This window comes from Aptenodytes patagonicus, chromosome 9 (assembly GCF_965638725.1).
Source record: "Aptenodytes patagonicus chromosome 9, bAptPat1.pri.cur, whole genome shotgun sequence".
Classification (NCBI taxonomy): domain Eukaryota; kingdom Metazoa; phylum Chordata; class Aves; order Sphenisciformes; family Spheniscidae; genus Aptenodytes; species Aptenodytes patagonicus.
The window spans coordinates 14,557,193-14,579,525 of NC_134957.1; positions in this window are offsets into that span (position 1 = coordinate 14,557,193).

The following is a 22,333-nucleotide window of genomic DNA, read 5'->3' on the forward strand; positions in this document are numbered from 1 at the left end:
GTCTCCTGGCATCACTGCAGTGTGCCACCAGGGACAATCAATGAATAATAGAAAAGTCAGTATTTGTGGGACTGGGGCTGTAATTTTCTGTCAGAAACTCCAGGTTTGCATGCAAAGGGTATACAAGAAATGAAATACAAAAGCAGAAAAAAAAAATCAATTTTAAAATCCTATGTGAACACTTGACTAATCCCATCATTCACAAAAAAGGTCTCCCAGGTATTAGCCCACACAGAGACAACAGCAAGGAATCAAGCTAGCGCAGTTTAAGAGCTTCCTGATCTCTCAGCTGCAATCTTTGCACTTGATATGGCCATTCAATTTACACCTACATTAACCATTGCAGTATAATGTAAAGTAAATCAGCATAAGCCCAATTTGGTTGCAATACACAAAATCAATTTAGCCACAGAGAGTTGCTGGGACAGAGCCTGGGCTGCTGCTTCTTCCTCCCAAACATGGCATGAATTATGCATACACTGCCTAATAGTCCAGCAGGTCCCTCTCTCTCTTGGCTTGAGGCCTCAGGCCTTTTTCTTGATTGCTGTTCCATAAAATTATCTCTGGCTGTACATACATGTAGAAAGAGAAAGCCCACGTCACACAAGTTTACTATCTAAACAGGAATAAAAGACAAGAGGTGAGAGCTACTTTTAGGAAGAAATGCCTGAGGGCAACTTTTAAAGCCTCAGGCAACAAAGGGATCGGACAGGCTAAGACAGGTGGCAGTGCAAGTCACCCAGCACTCAACAGGGAGGAAGGAAGTCTCTGAAATTTGGTCTTGACCAAAGTCTCCCAAATCATAATGAGAGCTGTATCTTAGAGCAGTGGGGTGCTACTGGTAATTTGTGTGTTCTGGGAATTCCTGTATAAGATGAGAAGGAGATAAGGTAAGGTCTTAAGACACCTCAAAATTCAGGCACAGAAAAGAGGCTTTAGAAGTAATTCCACTCCATCATTGCTTAGTTATCATCAACATAAAAATCCAGCCCAGTTTTGGAAGGAAGTCTGACATTTGCATCACTTCCATGCAAAACTATTTTGTATTGTAATCAACATAAAAGATGCTGCTAAGGTCTTAAAAAATAATACTGATTTGCCCTAGGTAAAAAGCCAAGCTTCTTCACCAGCACCAGTTTTTGAAAATTTAGGTTTATATAATAAACACTTTGGACAGCTTGCCCCAGAAAAGATCAAACACCACTTATTTCTTATTTTTCTTTATATAAATTGTTTTCCTCTGTTGAGAAGTTGCCAAACTCAAACTGCTGAGTGTGACACAGCAACAAAAGAAGTCTTAACAGGACTGAAATTATTTTTTCTTGATTGCAGCATCTTAAAAGCCTCAATGCTTCCTCTTAACTAAGTGTACTTTAAAAATGTTCTCTCAATTTAGAAGGAAACACGTATGTGAGAAGTAGTGAGGGAGGAGTTGTAGAGGGAATATTCTCTTCCTGGATTTAACATTTTCTGGAAGATGCCTGAGATGGTGGATGACAAAATTTGATGGTTTTTACAGCCTTATATTCCTAAATAGCTCAAATCTCAACTTTATAGCCTCAGAGAAAACACGTGTCAAATTCATCGGACTCTATAACGGACCTTGAAAACTTTTATTTCCTTAATATGCTTATTACCTTCAAGGTAAAATCATGTTTTACCTTGAACTCACTCTACATTCAACTCATTTTAGACCAAGGGCTCAAACACAGGATTGAGTGCTAGCAAGTGACCGTACCAGCAATATCTATGTTGCTGCATCCTCTGAGTTGCTGGCAAACAAAGAGTGATACAATCAGAAGGTGCTTCTGATGACCTAAACTGTGATGCTATCGAAAAGCCTAGCGCTAGTTCCAGCTAACCCAGCTGGCTTCTGATTTCTACAGCAAAAGAGAAGCGGCTTAAACTTGTCGCTGTAAAATGAAAGGCTCTGAAATTACAGTTTTGTCTTAGCTTACAATGCAGGAGGGTTAAGATCAATCAAACTACCTTACAACACGTTACAAAGCAGTGTTTCAGTCTGAAGTTATAAACTGCAGCGTCATCAGGTACAATTACTCAGTCATGTAATTCACATATGGGTGTTGATCACATACTTTTGCAAAATGATAATTAAATGCTACAGCTTACCAAGTTTACATTATTAAGAGATGACAGTGCTTGATGTACTATAGAATGGCCGGCGACATCTGTGTGAACTTTGGCCATTATAAGGACCTGGACAGTAACTTACACATTACAGCCACAGCAGGTCCTTTCCCATAGGTACTGGTACCGTTATCACCCAGGAACCTGTGACTCAGCAGCAGAATACATACATTAACTAGGTGTTACCAAAGACAGTGTGACTCTACCTGAACCTTTCTACAATTTCTACCTCTAAGAGTAGCACAGCTTTCCTTCAACTTTCTTCAGGTAGCTACTCTTCCACATATTCATCTCTATACCATACAGCAATTATAGCATAAGAAACTGTCCTGGAACAGTCCTGGATCAGAGGAGGCCCACTGATATTCAGAAGAGGTATATTAATACCCACTATGACTACAACTGAACATATGAGTAGCTTGGCCTTTCATTATCATTTAGCAAGGTGAGTATACTACTGAAACCTCACTTATACGTCACGTATAGTCATGCATACAACATAGAAAATGCGTGCACACACAAAATGACATTGCAGAATGGGCACAGTCAGACTTAATAAAAGATGATCATTAGTAATAGTTATTAAAAATCATTTTATGGTGTTATGACATTACAAATATACTGGTAGCTTTTGTGAAATTGAGACCACCTGACAATTATTTTTAGGCTGCTTAGAGAAATAACAACAGATGTTTATCTAATAAAATAAAATATTCTAGCCAAGGGTATTTCTAAGAAATCTGCCTTCTGTCATACACTGTCAAGTTTCCAGTGTCAAAAAATAACCACCTTTAGCCATAAAACTTCTAAGTATGTTCATAGCTATTTTGTAATTCTGAGCTTGCATCTGAAGTCACTCTTCTTTACTGATTGTGTGCTGTTTAGTCTTTCTATCCTAATTTTGTTACTTACTGCTATTTAAAACTGATTATTTTGCTCATCTCTGATCCCAGGATCCCATAACACTTAACAAAGAATCCTATTTTCCTAAGAAACACAAATCACACATCTGAATGAACTGAGCCATAGTTATTGAAAATATGGAAATAAACATTTAGTACTTGATAATTTGAAACATTTCTTTTAGCACCTATGGAGGCATACACATGACTGTAAATAAAATTTACATTTTAGTCATAAATTGGTATTTTTATTCTTCACAAATGGAATCTTACCATGCACACACTATGACAAACATGCACATGATGAAAAACAACCCAGTATGATCAGTGTTATCAGAATCCACATATGAGTCTTTGGAGGCATTATCTCAAAGGATCCCCCAGCATCACCATTCGGCAAGCCTTTCTACAACATGTACAATGAGAATGGTTATGCAGTTGTATAACACTGGTGTGCCTGCAGACCAATGCCTTTCAGAAAGGTTTCAGAATAACACAAAAGTTCTCTTGTGCTGCCTGCTTGTGTGTCCAGCTTAAGTTTCTAATAGCTACAGAAAAGGCATTCTTCAGTGCATTGAAGAATGTTAGACAAAATGGTGACCATCCTTAATTTAACTCATAATCTAATCATGCCTGTTAAGATCTTTGATCTATATAAACTGGCTTTCAAGCTTTCATATAACCATAATTTCTACAAGTTCTCTGTGGTGGTTTCAATTTTTTTTTTTTTTTTTTTTTTTGGCTATAAAATCACTCTCTGATGTAATTCTCTTGAAATAGTGAAATGAAAATGAACTTGATTTATCTCACAAAAATCCTTAACTCCAAACATAAATTGTGTTGATTGGAAATATCCCACTGAGGAGAAGAGAGAGAGTGAGAAAAAGTAAAATTAAAATGCATTCAATTCTATGCATGAATGAAGCTAGCTAATGCATCTTCTTATAACTGCATAAGTATCTTGTTGTGAGGGCATTTTTTGTTTTAGTTTCATTTTTCAAATTGATCTTTTTTCTGTCTTCAGACACGTCTGTTTTTCCTATATCAGGGCATCTTCCCATAAGGTTCATTCTGCAACTTGTTTGTTCATTAACAGCATGCATGTGGAGCCTCTGCTATGCTGAACAGTTACAGGTTTAGCAAGGACCAACACAACATTGGAATAAAACCAAAACAAAACAAAGCAAAAAAACCCAGCTCAGTTCACTCTCCAACTTTTCTGGCAGCTCTGCTGTGTATTTAATAATTAAATCTAGCACAAAATTTGTTTGTGTTGCTGTGAGACTTTACCAAGCGTAAGCACTGTGATCTCTAACATAAGCAAGGGAAGAAATTTTGCTAAAAATGTAATCTCCCATAAATGATAAGACATTTAGCTACATCCTTCTCTTTCATCAGGTACAATACTTAGCAACTTTGACATTATGTTTTTAACAATAAATTGGCTAATTCTCTGGGCTTTTTATGGAAAGACACTTTAAGGCCTGATGAATTTTTAGGGGGAGAAAAGGCAAAAAGAAAGCACATTTTTAAAAAAAAAAAAAAAAAACACATTAAAAATCATGTAATGACCTGAGAAATTATTGGTTTGACTCTGCCATTTGAGACTACCTCTAGTGACTTTTTCTTGTGTTCCTATACTGATCCAGGGAGATTCTAGATCTCATGGACTGTAAGAATGCAAGCATTTCCCTCCCTTCCTGCAGATCAGCTGAATCCTGTGCAACTCTGAGAAGCTGAAAATTTGGACAAATGCAATATAAGAAGTTTTGCTGCAATTTTTTTTCCCCAGTGTGCACTTGAAACAGGGGAACATGGAACTGGTGCAGTGGGGAAAAAGGTTCAGTATTCTTTAATAAAATCAGCTGGAAAAATTGTACCTAGTTCCCAAGCTGGAAAGTAAAACCACCTCCAGGAATCACCTCCTGGGAGGTGGGCTACTGACACTCCCTCCTCCCTGTCCCTGCTCAACATCGTAATTCAGATGTCCTTCCTCTGGGGCTTCCCACAGGACTGACTATTACTACTTTGGCAGAACATCCTTTATGACAACAGATACTGGAACATTTCAAAGATATCTTTGAAACAGGGTCCTATCCGAATCAGTAAGAATTCATTCTTTGTACTGTTGGCACAATGTTGTATATTAAAAGACAAATCATTAGAGACAGGGAGCTGGTGTTTCAGTAGACCACCTTCTTGAAGCTGGCTTTTTTAAAGAGTAATAAAACTGCTTCCCACAAGAAAAAAATTGTTTCCCACACTCTCCATGTACACGTTGGAGAGAGTGCAATGAATACATGAGACATAAATCACAAGACCAATCCAAGACAGAGAGCCAGAACTCCATTCCTCTGATAATTACATCAAATACCAGAAAAGAAACCTTGTTTAACAAGAGCCTGTAAATTCCCAAGCAAGAGAATAGAATGGATAGTGAAGCGAGAGCAATATTATTAAAAGAATGACACTGAAATCTAGTATAGAAACTGAGCTCACTTCAGGACAGTTTCAAGCTCTTCCTCACCTACACACAGAACTCCAGATTCCTCCATCATTTTCTCTGTTACTGTGGGCACTCAAACCTGCCCACTCAGCTGTTTTATCCTTCCGGTCTCCACCTGTAGCTACTTCACCTCTGCATATATTCTACATTTCACTTTTGAGTGACTTCTTTACAATCCAGAAGAGCAAGAGAAACATCCGAGTGATTTCCCAGCAGCTGCCTCTATGCCACAAATGTCCATCCTCTGAGCAATGTTAATTCTTCATGCATCTCTCAATACATCAAACTAAAGAAGGTTCAGTGCTTGTCGTGGTTTAACCTCAGTCGGCAACGGAGCACCACGCAGCCGCTCGCTCACTCCCCCCCACCCGGTGGGATGGGGGAGAGAATTGGAAGAGCACAAGTGAGAAAAACTCGTGGGTTGAGATAAAAACAGTTTAATAATTGAAATAAAATGATAATAATAATAATATGATAATAATAATATGATAATAATAATAATAATACACAAAGCAAGTGATGCACAGTGCAATTGCTCACCACCCACCGACCGATGCCCAGCCAGTCCCCGAGCAGCGGCCCCCCCCCCCCCGGCCAGCTTTCCCCAGTTTATGTACTGCGCATGACGTCCCATGGTATGGAATGTCCCTTTGGCCAGTTTGGCTGTGCCCCCTCCCAGCTTCTTGTGCACCTCCAGCCTTCTCAGTCGGTAGAGCATGAAAAACTAAAAAGTCCTTGGCTAGTGTAAGCACTACCTAGCAACAACTAAAACATCGGTGCGTTATCAACTTTGTTCTCATCCTAAATCCCAAACACAGCACTGTACCAGCTACTAGGAAGGAAACTAACTCTATCCCTGCCGAAACCAGGACAGTGCTGTACTGTATTCTCCCACCAGCACACCCTGGAGCCCTGTGGTCATATTTCTAATGCACCTTTGCTTCAGTAGCAGGGTGAGATTCAGTACTTGGTAAAGGCAGATCTCTTCCATATCTGACACCTTCTCTCAACCAGTACAGGATCAGACTTGTTTCTCTTTTTTTCTCCCTTAGGAACATATGTTTATATGAGCAACCTTTAGTTGTTGTGATTAAAAAGCACCAGAAATCAAGCACAGATGCAACATTCCAGCAAGATGTTTTGTAAAAGAGATATTGCCTGATTTGCAAATAAGCCCTGGAAACCCAGTAACGGGCTGCAAAGTTTGCTTGGTTAAATCGGTCTGTTCTGCTTTGCTGCTGTTATCATCCCACTCAGCCCAAGGATATCCTTGTTGAGGTCGTGCTGCTCAATATCCAAACGCTTTAACGTGGTCATGTAATATATTCTATCTACAAGTTTTCTTATTATTATGGAGTACCATCTTAATAAAGATTCAATGAAGGGAAATAATCAGCTTTTGCTGCATGGTCTTTTCATCTGTGACAGGGAAGACTAAAGCATAAACAAGTGGACAACTTATGGTCAAAAAATACCATATATATCAAATAACTGAGTTCACCTATTATAGTATGCAAAGTCTCAGACAAATACATACTTTAGTCCTAACAGTGCAATGGTGGTGTTATTGAGATGCTGGTTCAGGAAAAAAGAAAACAAAATTTTCGCAGGTGATATGCTAGCTGAGCTTTGAAGTGCTTTCAATGAGAATTAACAACTTACCTGCATTAGTGATTCTGAGAACTCTTCCAGGTTTACAAGAGACTCAATTTAAAAATATCTGGTTTAGGTGTTAAAGAGTTGTTTATTTGCTGGGAAGAAAATGTTTTAAATGGCACAAATACATTTGACATTTCCTGGTAGGAACACTGTTTATCTTTCAGAAGATCAAAAAATAAACAAATCACATTTATGTGCCTGTTTACCAAAACATAATCTGAGGTTTTACAAGTGTAGAGGAAGAGATGTATTGCTCTGTGGCATGACTCAGGCACTTCAGTGAACATTTACAACTGCTGTTTAATGAATATACAAAATGTCCTCCCAGACCTGCTGTGGATACCGGATTTTCAAAGTCACATTCTGATGGAATCTGATCACTCACCACAGACACAGAACAGATATTTCCAATAAATGGTTTATGATTTTACCCTGAACAACAGACATTTGGGAAAAGTGGAATATGTATAAAGATTTACTTCCCAATTTCTTACTTTAAAGAAAATCTATATGAAATGGGGATTTTTCTTTAAAAGTTTCGGGTTTGCCGATTGGCATGTGTATCATCTGTTTCAAATTTCATATAACTCAAAACCTTAATATTTTGGTTCATCTGGGCCAGGAAAGTCCTGAGATGACAGCAGAGCAGGTGCAACACACTGTAACGTTCTCAGTATAGGGAGAGCATTCCTGCCTCTTCTTCCACATATGCCACATTACTGCTCATCTGCCACAGAGACTGTATATTGTAGCTACTTTCACATAAAACAGGACAGCATTTTGGGCAGGGACTACACGTATGTATGTTTTGTTGTGGCTGGGATTTGGGAAGTAAAACTATAATAAAACCCAGACAAAACAGGTGCCATGGTTATATTTCCTTCCACCAAAAATATCTCTGTCATTGTAAAGTGCCTAGTAAAATAGGACGTGGCAAAATATATATAAACAAATATATATTGCTATGAGAAAATAAGCAAGTGAAAAGAATGTTGCCCCCCAACCAACCAACCAACCAAAGAAACAAAAAAATCACTTATACCAGAAAGCCAGAACCTTAGCTTAGTGTCATCCCAAACAGCTGACAAACAAGCATCCATTCTTGCCAAAAAAGATCACTATATTTTGTTTTCAAGACACACAAGTCTGAATTCTTGACATATAACTAAATTACTAGCCAAGCCAAAAACAGTGCCCATGGGTATCTGAAGTACTCTAAAGTAGTCTGTCCCATCACAGATTAGTAAAATATGCTGTTATAATAGGGCTCTTGCAAAAAGAGGTATGCATGAATTCAAATGCATTCAAACGTAGATGGAGTAGAGTCACACCCTACCTGTGAAGTGGCTTGATGGACTAATTATGTACAAGATATTAAGTGCTAAAGAAAATAAATGGTATTTGTGCAAGACTGAAAGGACTTCCCAAAAGCACTAAAGCATAAGTTGTTTCTTCAACTCATAGTTTCCCTCCCTTCACAAAAATTAAATTTCTACAGCAACTGATCAACCACAACAGAAGGACAAACTCCTCATGTCATTGCCACGTCAGGCAGCAAAAAGGAAAAGATGCATCACTAATTCAAAGATAGATTTCACTAATGGTATGCTCTTAGCAAATATCAGGAACACAGGATGAAGCAGTAGAAAACAAATTAAGAAATCCATTTAAAATATTTAGTAATCTATTGAAATAATACTGCACTACTCTTTCAACAACAAAAGACCACCAACACTGCAGCAAATTTTCTAAGAAGCACTACAAAGCTAAACAAAGAGAAAGAGAAAAATGAGAACTATGGCATGCCTGATTAATGTATGGTTACTGCTTTAGACAACCCCATTTGCTTGGGAAACTTATTTCAGTGGTCATCAGTCACTTCTTTTTTTAAATTTTTTTTTAAAGACCCTATGCAAAGTGCATGATCATTGTTCTTCTCCATAAAGCAAGTCAAGTTTTCCAACTTTCTTTGCAGTTGCTGAAACAAAAGCTGCTAATATACAGAAAGTGGCAATACATTGTTTAATAATGTCTTAGATCAACTTGTCTTTACGAAACAATCCCCTCAGCAGTGAGCAGGATGTGACAGAAGTATGTAACACTGCAACAGACTGATCACTTAGGGTAAAGCTGAAACTCCATTAGGTGATAACATCAGCAACAGTGGCAGCAAAAGCATCCTTTATGCCCACTGACCCTAAAAAAGAATACAGCATCTGCTTTCCCTGTGAGTTACAATTGGCTGTGCCCATAAGCAAATTGTTTTCCAAATTGTTTAAGATCACCTTTCAAGCATGTCACAGCTGATGGCTCACACCTTGCTCTCTTCTGGCTGCAGCCCAGCTAGGAGCGGTCTAGAACTGGGAGAATACATACATATCCCTAACCTGTACATATTATGCATGCTGCCTGCAAAACTCAGTCTCCATTGCACAAATGGGCAGATTCCAGTTTAAAAATATAAATGAAAAGTTTTTGCAAGCCATCAGCAATGCAATTATCCCTTTGGTAGAAAGTGAGCAAAAACAAGACAGAAGAAATGCTTGTATTTTGTAAGAAGTAATGTTGCAGGGAATGATAAATATGCACCCAAATTGTTCAGAATAGAACAACATTTTAGTTACAAAATGGCAGGTCCTCATCTTCACAAACTGATTTTTGATTTACTCAGCAATAAATTTGAAGTGGAACAGAAAAAGAGTTCAATTTTGCAGACATACTAGCTACAATATAACCCAATAATGTAACTGTACCACAGGTGTTCAATTTTATTTTTTTGCAGTCCAAACACCATATTATTTGTTTTCAATTTCAATACAGAGAGACAGTGATGGATTATTACAACTGTAACTATACTACACATCCTGTGTGGTAGCATGTGATAAAGATTTTTTTTCATTTTTTTTATATGTGCAGCTCCACACCCAATTATTTGTGTCACAATGACAGTACAGTGAGTTTGTACTGCATTATCTATGCTGCAAAATCCTCTGGTACAAGTGATTTTTATGCTCTTTGAAATCTTGTGGTTGGTTTAGGGATATGGTAAAAATGCATGACTGAAAAATGCTTTCAGAGATTTATAATCTATTACTTGGCTGCTGAGGCATATCTCAGTGGCAGAAATAGGGCATCTGATGCCCTTCAGCTACTCTGAAATCACACAGAGCTCCTGCCTGAACATATCCATAAGGCTCAGAACTGACTTCCTGAAATTAAAGAGCAAGCAGAATTAATATGGAGCCTGCCTCTTCTGCCTTGTCTAATGCTGCAGTGGAGAATTTCTTTGACTTCATCTCTCTGCGGACAACTAGCCAGTACTATAAATTGCTGTGGTTTCATCGATAACGATGTATATATGTCTATAGTCCATACAATGAAAACTGAAAATGTGCCTTTCGGGATTTGTTCCATGCCTTCTTCACATGCATTTTTGGCTTTATGAAGATTTTCTCTACAAAAGTGAATGCACAGGACAAGATTAACTAGACTATGACTAAGACGTCACCATTGCCAAACATGTTCTCAGTCAGAAAGATTTGATCAGATTTGATGGGATTGGAAGGAAAATCAAAATGTCCTCCAAACTACAAGTTCTGCCTTTCAACCATTATAACAGTAGTACTATTTCACCTTAAGTCTTTCTCTGTGTGTAATTAATTTTGGTGTCAACATACTTCAAACACAAACTAAAACTTTAAACTTACATGCATTACCATTACTTAGGAATTTTAGTACCAGTGCTCATGTGATAGCAAAAGGAAAAATATTTACATTCAAATTCAGATTCTTGTATAAGAGAGACTGAACTATAATCATACCCTACCACAGACATTTATCAGTAATTACATTTTTTAAAGTTTTCTAAAATGCATGCCATGAAAATCAAAAACCCGTAATTAAGAGCAACATGCAAACAGGGATTTTTATTTATATCTAGTCAACATTTCTGTCACAGATAATTGCAAACCTTAATGAAAACAATTTGATCTATTAAAGATGTATAAAATAAGCATGATGGTTATGCAAAGTTGATTTCATTTCTTTCAAAAGAAGAAAATGTATTAAAAATCAATTAGGGAAGGGACTGGTTGGTATAGGGAGCCAATAATAAGATGCATCAGTACAGAACTATCCATTAAAAATAATATTCCTTTTCATTTACTCTCTTATTGAATCTTTCATAAACGAATACTGTTCTTTTTTAATTAAATGTATTTGTTATTTGCAAGTATTTTAAAAATTCTTAAAATAATGATACACCATAGTAATTTGAATGACCTAATTTTGCTGTGCACTAACTCTGTTTAGTTTGGGTACACTGTATTGTTTCTGTTTTTTCCACTATTTGCCATAAGCATTTTTAAACAAGGACACAATGAAAGGTAAATAGTGGACAGGAATACATTTCACAGAAGCTTCATACAAACACCTCACAAAAATATTTTAATTAAACAGAAGCTCCAGATGGCTGTATTTTGACCAGAAAAGCTCTCATTTCAGACTTTTGTTTCTACCAAACCCGGTCAGGAAAATGAGCTATCTTTGCTTTTAGAACTTGGCCATAAATATAACTTTTCACCGTATAACCCTAAAGCATCTCAGGGATTTCATTCAAAATTGTAGCCACAAGCTGAACACTACTATAATGAGCTGCTACAAACTACTGGTTGTTTTCTGATTCATAGAAAAAATTAAAAAAAATAAAAAAACCCTAGAATTTTCATATACTTTCTTACAGACCAGCGTCTACAAAAATAATAGTAGAACATTTTTGTCTTTCATTGTGTAAAGAGGCCAAAAGTTCAATGGATATGAAGGATTAGCAGGAAAGGCAGTCTTCCTCAGACGTACATGAAACACACTAGAGGGTATGTGCAAAAGAGGTAGGGCCTGAACTAGCCGTTCAGAAGATTTCAGGTAAGAGGACAAAAAATTGTCATCCCTTCTCTTTTCTTTTCCTGCCCTCCATTTCCAAAGGTATCACTGAACTGTCATCAATCTAGGATCTACATAGCTACAAATTGTCTCCTCCCTGATAGCTATGAAAGCCCCACCACTGGCAGATGTATCTCAATGGAATATAAACCACTGTTGTTGAATATGCAAAAGTTAAAAAATAAAAAAGCCCAAAAGCAAGCCACCAGCTCTTTTTTTTTTCATCAGTTAAACAAAAGCAAAATCCAAACAATACTTTGTTTCCAATTAACATGTCTGAATACATATAAGGACATGATTTTTTTCAGTAAGGGGATGCCATTTTAACAAACAGATTTTTCAGAGGAGTATTGCACACGTTGATTCTTCTAATTCATGTTCTCTGGCTGAGTTTGACAAATTCCTTGCTGCTGTCATTTTTCAACTGTATGTTTATTGAATGTAGAGGTCAATGGTTAGAGGGATGAATAACCTTAAGCAGTTTTCACTGCTTCTAAATTCCTGTGATTATCCAAGAACTTTAGCCCAAATTAACTCTTCCTCCTCCACCGTTAAAAAAAAAAAAAAAAAAAAAAAAAAAGGAGGGGGGTTGTAACACAAACTTGTTATTTTTCAAACTCATGATTTTCTGGGGAGAAAAGGGGTACTGGGGAAAGGAGAACAACTTTTTTTTTTTGTTATTTTTCATCATGAGGTTGGAAATGCTGAGTCACTTCTGTTCCATATGTCTGCGACTGCAAGCAGAACACATGCTCATGTGCTATGAAATTCACAAGGAATTTTTATACTGACAGATGCTGAAGCACCTCATTCCAGGCACTCATATTAGTCTCGAAATTGGAAATGCACAAGTTGGAATAGCAATGCTGTCTACAGGCATCTGACCTTAGATCCAGAGAGAGTCTAGTCGCAAAGATTTGGCATGGTTCCAAAGCTAATAATCAAGAATCAAAGCTTCTACATTTAGGCTTGGTACTAAGTTAATTGACTAGATTGTATCTGGTCCTGATCAGAAAAGTCCATACAGCATTGTTTTGTGTGAATTTATGAGCTTGGATCTCACCTAGCTTGAACATCTCTGCATTGAACTCCTCTTCATGGCACACGCTTTCACCACAGTCTGTTTACTTTCTGGAAGCATGTAGGTACTGGAAAATTGTTATTGGTTGAGGAAAGGAAAGGTTTGAGCAGTTTTAAGCACAAAACAGCATTGCTCTGTCAGATGCCTGCAGAATTACAACAAAATATCCTGATTTCTTTTTTTTTGGACACATGCATGGCCTATTTTCTTCTTAAACCCATAAGCAGACTGAGTCCTGGCACTAGCTTTGAAGAGGACAGAATCTCAAAAACTATTCCAAGCATTTTACAGAAAGGGAGCCTTTGGTAGGATGTTCTCCATAGGAGCTCCTTAACTCATACTTTATTGCACTTCTGCAGTACTGTTTTAGACCCTTTCTTGGTCAGATATTTGGTCTGGTAGTGTGGAGAAAAAGACAACTGTACTGGTCTCTACAGGAGGACAGTGTTTGTGCCATTTGCTACTCTTTTTATTCCTTTTCCTGTTTTCTGCTGTTTTATTTTAATATCATTTTAATATTTTGCCAGGGAGGCTAAAGTCATTACTAAGATAGGAATTTCTCAGCATATTTATATCTATTATGTAGATTCTTTGGAAATATCCAGTTCTTTGATCTAACTCAAGCTAGTCAAAGAGATAAAAGAAACAGGATTGATACGAGTTATTGTGAAGCTCGGGGAAAGTGAAACAGGTATAAATCAAAGAACGAGCGTTGTTCAGGCTCCTCTGCTATTCTGGCTTCTTCTGCAGGAGTCTCTCTCATGCATTATCAAGGAAATACGTATTAGAGGTATATGCTCTGTATTTACTTGAAATTTTCTAACTGAATACCATTGGTAAAAGTAGCAATAAGCAATGAGCAATAATATAGCTATATCTGACTCTACTGAACAGTATTATTGCTCATTCCCCTTCATCTCATAACAAGGGGGGTTCTTAAAGGTTCCTGGGTCATAAGACTGATTCTGGGAGAAGGAACATCCAGATACTGAACTTATAAAGCTGTGATTAAAAAAAAAAAAAGTATAAATCAAACCAATGAAAAGAAAAATCCTTGGTTTAGAGACTTCTGAATAAAAAGCATAATAAATTTGGAGTCCTGAGCCAGGGACACCTCTTTTTTCATCACTTATTTGTTAAGTGTTTCTGTTTATGTGAACAAGCACATACAAATGATATGAGATAAACAAGCAGGTAACAGTGATTGAATTCTTGTTCTAGAGACCTTGGATCAAACTTGAGTATAGTTGAAAGTAATCTTCTCCTGCAGTTGTTAATGCAACCCAGAATGAAAGAGCTGCTAACAAATATCAGCATCCTATCTAAAAAACCTGAGATATGCAAGACCAAGAAAAGCCACTGTATATGTGGCTTCCACAAATGGTACACATTACTTGCTCATATGAGAGGGAGAATCACCATTTTTGCACGTCACAACCTCTATTAAAGAGTACAGTGCATATCAAGTTCACAATACCCACAGGACATGGCATTCTGTATGTTCATCATCAGACTCAACACTTCAGAAGACAAATGCAGGGTGAAATTAATGGAGCTTACTTAGGATACTGAAATGGAAGTTGTAACTCCATCTCTATTGGTGCTCAGGTATTCAATTTTCCATCCTAGTGTACCAAGAGAACCAGGTATGAACTGGCCATGAGCAAAATTAGTTTGGAATTTCTTCTGTCATAATAATGACATTCTGAGACAATATTCTAATAGAGTATCAAATAAAGGCATCTAAAGAGTTTAAGCTGAGGTCTGCTAAACTTAGGAAAGGATTAGATATTAGTCATCTGTGCTAGCAAAGGACTAGACTTGACAATGATCATGGCTCTTCAGTCTTATATTCTCCTTTTAAAGAATCATCCAACCATAAGTAAGAGGAAAAAAAGTAACAGTGCGACAAACAAGCCATAAGAAAGTAAAACTGTAGGGGTAAGACACTGGAAGAACCACCTCTAGAAGAAACGTTGTCATATTTCTTAAGTTTTCATGAATATTCAGTGCAGTAAGAAATGACTCAGTGCTGCTGTGGGAATAGCAGAAATAGTTCTATAAGTATTCTATGAGAAGAACAATTTGGCATACATTATGTAAAAGAAACGTCAAGTAATCTTTAAATCTGACAGTACTGGCAGAGTTCCAAGGATCAAATATTTGGGTAAAACTGTGTACCTAGGGACTGATCAAGGGTATACTGTTAATGATAAAATCTGACTATTGCGAAGACTAATTACTATACCTTACCAAAAAAAAAAAAAATCAAGTATTGCCAGGCTGTGAATGAATAAGCTAAAGATTTATCAGCTTCTGCAAAGGACATTATTCTTCCTTTTCTGGACATTAATTTAGGAAAAGTATTGCTGTATACTTGCAAGGAGATAAAATAAGAACTCTGATGCAGGCTGTATAATTATAATGCTACCTGACATATATGACTATACTGCATTCTGGAAGCTGCTAGCGGCAGAACAAGTGACATTGTGAGAAAAAGCATAGTGTTCTCCTTACAGAGAGCCTGACTTTCTAGTTTATAAGAAAGAATACAACGGTATTAAGACACACGTCATGAGAAAAGGGGAACACCTTTGCCATTATGCCACAAATACAACATCATCATCTTTAACCTCCCAGAGTTTCTAGTAAATCAGTTAATTATTGCCTTTTTAGGGAATAATGAGGCAAATAAATTATAAGGAGTTTGCCAGCCAGAATGATCCTGGTACCCAAAGTACTTAAATTCTACTTTTTTTTTAAAGGGAAAAAAAAAAAGCCACAATATTTGACCCACTCTAGAACATAAGTGATTTTAATCCTGCTCCTTCTCAGTTCTCAGTAGTAATAAAAATAACACTAAATACATACTAAATCCTGCAACTTATCTCTACCGGAAAGAATCAAGGTCCAGGCAAAACAGTCCCTATAAAATATCCCTGATCATTCCCCAAAGACTCCTCTGGCAGTGTAGACTGAGCAGCCCTTAACAGAAAGATTTAGCCAACTGGGGATCCTTCCATACATGGAAAAAGAGATGGAACTGGACCCCTTGAAAAGAATCAAGACTGGCATATGTGGTAGTCATGAAAGGTCACAGGACAGGCGACAGAATTAAATCAGACATGAAGTTGAATTATACATGAGATTAAAGTAATCTTGGTGTTATAATAAGAACTGCTGTGCAGCGTCAGGCCAAAGGGCCAAACAGCCGTGAGAGTGGCCAATAGGGCATGTCCAGGGAAGAGCATGGCAATGACAGTGTCTTTGATGTATGGTCATGATTACTGTATGTCTGAGCAGCTGATTACATGTGGAGCTAAAAAAAGTTAATGGGTACAGGACTATGCCTGTCCTAAGGTTAAAACAGGCATGTAAAATCCCCCAAGCCCTTAAACCCTGCCTTTCTCCCACACTTCATAATTACAGACCTGACAAAAATACAACCTGCAGGTAAGAAGACTCTTGAGTAATCTCATATGTCATATTTTATTTGTGACATATTGCACTACAATATGGTACTCATAATGAAGACTCCATAGAAAGGTGGATACTACCAGCTCCTGATGGAGGGGAACATGCATTAGTTCACAGGCGGCCCAATGTGCTAATTAGTCACCGGGTATCCAGGTGGGAACAGCTGGACACAAGTCCTTTTTGGTGACAAACTGCTAGAATTTGTATGAGCAAATGTATAAAAATGTTGGGGTCAAAGCTTTGTATTTAAAGGGACACATGATAATTTTCCAATTTGAAGACTGTCATTTATGTTTTTATATTTCTTTTACTTTGTTTTGTAGTGTCCAATGGAATACTGTATATCACAGCTAGGGTGAGCATAGAGCATGTCAGTCCTTCAAAATCAGGCAGCTTTGCCAACTGGGCAAAGAATTTTGAACTACATTTCCACAGATCTACAACATCACCAGACAAAAATTTTAAAAATGCAAATAATATATTTAGTACTCAAGAAGACAGATGGCAGAATTCGTATCGGTGCATTCTGATATAACGGTAGCGCAAGAAGCCGTCTCCTCCTGACAAAATTCTACATCATAGCCAAAGTAGAACAACCCGGTAATTTTGGCAAAAATTGATAGATGGATTTATTATTTTTTTAAATAAAGTTTTGATATATCAAGATTTATCACAAACCACCTCTCAGTGTTGGCAAAGAGTGGAAGAAGCACTCTGTGTTTTGAAAGAGTCAAAGTGGACTGAGATTCTATTAGAATGAAATATATTGATTTTTTTAATCCAAAATGTCTTTTCATTTGGAAAATATCCTTCCTTTTCAATTAAGTTGTCCCCTTAAGGTTTTACTTTTCAAACAGTGAGGAAAAAAATTTGTTAAGTGGAACCCTTTGATCTTGGTTCTTTACCAAATAATACGACATTTAGACATGCTTGCTAGACAAATATCTGTTATTTTGACAGTTCTGTTGAGAGGTTGAGGTCCAAAACTAGGCCAAAGTATATTTTTTGTATAGTTACTATGTTTCCCATAAGGATTATGCTTGGATCTGTAAACTGTATTTCATGATAAATTAACATGGTAATGAACATATGTCTTAGCTATTGGCCTATCTCAGTAGTTCTCACCTAGCCGTAACTATTGACAAAGAAAGCTGTGACACATTAAAAAAATCAAACTAGAGAAAAAAAGAATGTCAGTCCTTAAAGTAAAATTGTGCTTTCCTAATATAATGCCTTACTTTGGGGGCATTTATAATCACAGAATCACTGCATAACAATGCCAAAGAAAATGACTACATATGTGAATATCTGATGCTGAAAAGAAAACTGATTGATGAGAATAACATTGAGACTTAAATATCACCTAATCACAATCAGTAACTTTTAGTCTGTAATCTACCTGCACAACCAAATGCATATGAAAAAAAGACAAAATTGCACTAGTTCATTCGCAGGAATATGCAGCTGAGAATGAAAACACATGATGGCAAAAGCCTCAGTGCACATTTCTTTAAATATTAAATAGCTGAAAATTAAAGTATCAAAAATCCAGACAAAGGGGTATTATGTTCCACAAGGTCTGCATTTGAACTTCATGTGACAGAATGGTTTGCTTTCAAATCTTTGTGAAAAGTTTTTCCTCTGCCAGCCACTGTTCCCCTCTGAAATAGTTTCTACTGATTCACTGCTGGTCAAATGTCAAATACTCACACTGGGGAACCAGAGAACTGTACCTCATCCCTACAGTCTTGGTCACACCAAAGTCTTCTCTAACTACTTTTCACCATTCTGTAATAAGTAGGTAACAATGCTTACCTGCCTTTTGAAGATATTTCCCAAGTGGGAAACGCTGAGATACAACACTGATGAGTGGCATCAACAGAAATACAGTTAAAAATCCATCCTTTTATTGTCTTAATAAATGCACAAATTTCAAATGCAACTGTTTTATTCTAATTAATAAAAACCCATTGATGCCTGCATGTAATTCTTTTAAACTCACTATGCTGAGAAGTCCAAACGCTGCACATAGACTGTGTCAACATCATCTTTTTTCTAGACAGAGCTACTTTTAAACAAGCTGCCTCAGAGGCTGAAGGGCATGTAGTTCAGTGTGGGCAACACAGCTTCCCAAATGCCAGGACATGCTGTCAACAATACCTGGGATAACTAGCAGTGAGGTAGCTAGACACATCTGCACACACTTTGGTCACATCTGAACAGCATGAGCAGTCACAGATATGCTTGCAACTGCTACTTCTCCGAGCATCAGATTTGTCCTCTCCAGCACTAAAAAGACAAAAATCAAAGCAAGAGTAAGCTGTAAAGGGTAAAATATGTGGCACTGGTGACAGCCAGAAACAGCTTGTTTAAGGACCAAAAATTTGTGTATGGTCTGTCACACTTTCTAGAAGAAGCATTCATAGTTGTTAATTGCCTTTGATTGTCTTAACACCCTGAACGTATTTGGGCTTGGGACTAAAAAATTCAAGCAAATAAGGAATGGAAGTGCTATTCAAAGCAATAAAACACCATGAAGAATGTGTCCTTTGCAAAGGACATCACCTTCAGAAAAGGCAAAAAGGGAATCAGAGATACATAACTTTATTTTATGATCATTATTTAATGCAGAAGGACATGAGGGGCCTTTGAAGCTGAAAATGATTCTAATCAAGCTATTATTACCTATTTTCATCCTAAATCAATTTCCCTCATAGGCTTCAGCTGAAATCAGTAAGGTAATAAATGTCAGTCCTGTAAATTCAACGTGAGACAAAGTTCATAAGCATCTGTTCCTTAAAAAGATTTATGTACAAACTTTAGCATTTTTTCCTGAAAGCCTGATGATGGATGTGTAAAGGTTCATAGCTGTGCCTGACAGGGGTGGACACTTTGTGAAACATAAGAAATAGCGCCCTTGTAGATGAAAGGCAAACAGTTAGCCAAGCTTAACCTCTTGGAAAATGGTTACACCTCATGTACAAAGAGAGCTACAATTTACTTCGCTATCATATTAAAAGGTTAGTAAAACTACTGAATGGTATCCAGTTTCCCCAGGGAAAGCACAGCAGACTGACAGATCCTGGGTTATAACAGAAGCCTCCAGAGCGATGTGACAATCCAGACAGGCAAACTTCACACTTGGTGTATGGTAATTCCTCTTAAGGTAAACCAGAATAATTTGGGGGTTTGTTTACTGTAAAAGCCCCACATTTAATACTGACCAAGATAAACATTTTGTATCTAATTGCAATTGAGCATGGAGAAGGGCACCAGGACACGGAGCAGAACCCAGGGCAGGTCCCCACTAGCTCTTTCATAGTCTTCAGGCACAGTTTTAAATGACCTTCTTTATAACCATAGCCCCCTTTCTAGCAGAAGAGTTTAGAGTTCTGTTGGTTTCCCTGGCAACTACTAGTAATGCAAGCAAGATACAACATAGAAAAAATAATATTTTACCCAATCCTATTTCCAATAATTGTGCTAATTTCCCTCTCATATCAAGGGGAATTTTACAATAAAATTTTCCCTCCCATATCAAGGGTGGCAAGAATAACAGATAACGCAATGCTACCACAGTAAAGGCCTTTTCATAGCTCTTTAACCATCACATATGATTCTGCCTAGAGTTGTACAAAACAAATGCTAACCTTTTCAAGAAGTTTTCTGGAAACAGCTTTTAATTGGTGTAGGTTAGCTCTGTTGTGTTTCTGGAGGGACCAAGGCAGGGTTGTTAAGCAAAACGCAGACACTCGTCTCTGTTCAGCTCTATACCTTTTTCTCAACATACTCCTCTCCTGTTCTGTAACACAGAGCATATTGGCAGTGGTGCACATAAACCACACTCCAGATGAGGCAATTCAGCCTAATTTGGCAGGACTAGGGTGGTGACTTCTCTCTGTTTATTCTTCCTCATTATTATTCTAACACCAACTGAATTTAGTTTCTGCAGAAGTGCCACACTGATATCTTCTTTTCCCCCAGTACTGGTCCTCACAGCCTACCTTTGCTGCTTACACAGATTCACCTTCTCGACGTGAATGTCACATTGCTGAGCTGTAAAATCTGTGTCGGTTTATCCTCTGTTTGGCAGAGTCGGCATTTACATGGACAAGTAATACTTGGTCACATTGCAAAGCTTTCACCGGAACTCAGAAATGAGCAGAGGATGACCTTGAAATGTGCAGATGAAAGGAAACATTATGTGGCAACCACAGCTGTGAAAAGCAGGGGAAATCCACCCCCCAAAATAAATAAATAAATAAAATCAGAGATTGGCTGAGAGGAAGAGGAAAGAGTTAAAGATAATAGAGAATGTGAAGATTAAGTGAGTCTGTAGCAGGAAATGGAATTTCAGCCCTTTACTGACAGATCTGGAGGAAAAAAATAGGTATTTATATTTCTGAAAGACTGTTTACAGCAAGGAGAAAGGGGCAGGATGCTGAACCGAAGTGCACTGTTAAGTGGGGAACAAAGGTAACAATAACATACAGAAGTTCACTAGGTTTTTATATAAATGATTTACAATCTCTATATAATTTTTCAGCTATAAACTATAGATTTACACTTCAATATTTCTTCTATAGCTTCAAAAACATTTTCATATTTATACAGAATACAGGGACAATTCTCTACTCAAATCATTTTTACAGGGAAAAAAGGGTTCTCAGAGAACAAAAACAAATGAAGACTCTAACCTATTTCTAACCTATTTAAAACCCTGCAACTTCACCCACAGGCCTTTCTGTCTGTGCAAGCCCATCTCACTGACATAATTTTATCTCCAGACTAATTGAGTCAAGACAGATGCAGTCGACAACAGGGTAACACATCTACTCTTTCCAGGCATTTCTAACAAATCGGATGCATGAAGCCTGGAATATTATTAGCATTCTTTAATAAAATGCACCAAGGAACACTATGTTGCTTAGTGATGTAACTCAGAAGCTCCAGTCTTCAAAAGGTAAATCCAGAGAGCATAAAATTATAGACACAGAGGGAGTGAAAACAGAAGTGGGAAGAAACAAATTGTACCAAACTGACCTTCTGTGTACCAAATCAAGTGACAGTCAAATCGTGTAAGCACGTGTGCCACTCTCAGAAAGGATAATTGCTTTGTCTCCACTTTTAACTTAGGATCTGCAGTTGTCTTCATACATCTACAGTGCAGTACAGACTGGTGCAGAGATGCCTGGGCAAGCTACAAACAAGCAAGCCCTGAAACTTGCTGTAGGATAAATACAGAAGTGAGGTGCTAATTAGCACAACCAGCACAAATACACAGCTTCCATGTGCTGGTGTCACTGCAAGACACCCTTCTGTGTCAGGTAGAAGTACTGACTTACTGATTGTTAGGTTAGACTCTTAACCCAGGGTCAAACTGTGCTATGCAAGCCTGTGCTATGTAGAACTTCTTAACAGACATTGTGCTATTTGTTATTTTTCTTAAAAAGACCCACCACTGGCAACCAAGGGCCCATGAAAGATTCACCTTTCACCTTTCTTTTCTTGAAGCAACGTCTGGCTTTAATGTTCACCAAAAAAGCAACCTTGAAACATAATCTGAGTGGCTCAGAAACCTGGAAGCCAAATGAAGAAAATCATCAGGGGGAAAAAAAAAAC